The sequence below is a fragment of the Otolemur garnettii genome, unplaced genomic scaffold, assembly GCF_000181295.1.
Source record: "Otolemur garnettii isolate 467f Iridium unplaced genomic scaffold, OtoGar3 scaffold00046, whole genome shotgun sequence".
Taxonomy (NCBI): Eukaryota; Metazoa; Chordata; class Mammalia; order Primates; family Galagidae; genus Otolemur; species Otolemur garnettii.
In genome coordinates, this window is record NW_003852441.1 from 12,207,313 (window position 1) to 12,208,711 (window position 1,399).

The following is a 1,399-nucleotide window of genomic DNA, read 5'->3' on the forward strand; positions in this document are numbered from 1 at the left end:
CCAGGCTGGATTCGAACCTATCAGCTCCAGTATATGTGGCTGGCGCCCTAGCCACTGAGCTATAGGTGCCAAGACAGAACTTTACTCTTCTAAATGACATTCAAAATGCTATTTCTGTGAGATTCAAGGTCCTCTTCAGGGTAGCCCAAGCTACTTCTCTGGCCAAACTTCTGATGTTCTGGTTTCTCTTCTCCTTTTCACTCTATCTAGGCTCCTTGTTTATTACCACTGATAACTTGTTCTTCCAGGCCAAAATTATAGACCTTTTGGGAACCGTTCTCAATTGAGGTGGGATTTCTGGGCTCAGAGGCCAGCTTGCTCTATTTGAATTGCTCTCTGGACATGCACTGCATTCTACAGGGAAGTGTACTTAGGGGGACAGGGTGGTGGTCACTTTGAGTGAAATGAGGTAGTGGTAGGCAGAGTTCTAAAAATGGCTCCCTAAGTTTCCAGGCTCTCATCCTTGGAACCTGTGACGAGCTGTCCCTCTCGTGATTATGTTATTTCTCATGAAATGAGGTAGTGGTAGGCAGAGTTCTAAAAATGGCTCCCTAGGTTTCCAGGCTCTCATCCTTGGAACTTTTGATGAGCTGTCACTCTCATGATTATGTTATTTCTACATAGTTGGCCTTATATGTAATGATACACACACATATATGTTATGTACATAGTTGACTTTAATATAAGGTGTTTATCCAGGTAGGTGGGCCTAATTTAATCACCCAGCCCCTTCAAAAGTACAGAGAACTGGAAAGATTTGCAGCACAAGGAAGAATGGACATGGTGTCACTGACATTGTAGGTGGAAGGGGCCATGAGATGAAGGAATGTGGGTGTCTCCTAGGAGCAGAGACCAGCCCTGGCTGATAGCCAACAAGGAAATGCAGACCTCAGACCCACAAGTGCAGGAAATGGATTATGAAACAACTGAATGAGTCTGGAACTGGATTCTTTCCCTCCTCAGCCTCCGGAAAGGAATATAGGTATGCCAACACCTTGATCTCAGCTTTGTAAGACCCTGAGTAGAGAATGCAGTTAGTCTTCTGCTACAGACTATGATCTAATAAATAACTGTTGTTTCAAACCACTAAATTTGTGATACTTTGTTACTCAGCAATACAAAATACATGGGGTTTTATCCCTGAGGACTTTGTACAATTCAAAGTGTATATTCTGTTTTGAAAAATTTTAAGTTTTGTTTCTATTTCTAATTTAAAAAATTTTAATTTTATTAAAAAATTTAAAAGTTTATTTATATACTTATTGAGACAGAGTCTCACTTTGTTGCTCTGGGTAAAGTGCTGTAGTGTCACAGCTCATAGCAACCTCAAACTCTTGGGCTTAAGCGATTCTCTTGCCTTAGTCTCCTGAGTAGCTGGGACTATAGGCACCCACCACAA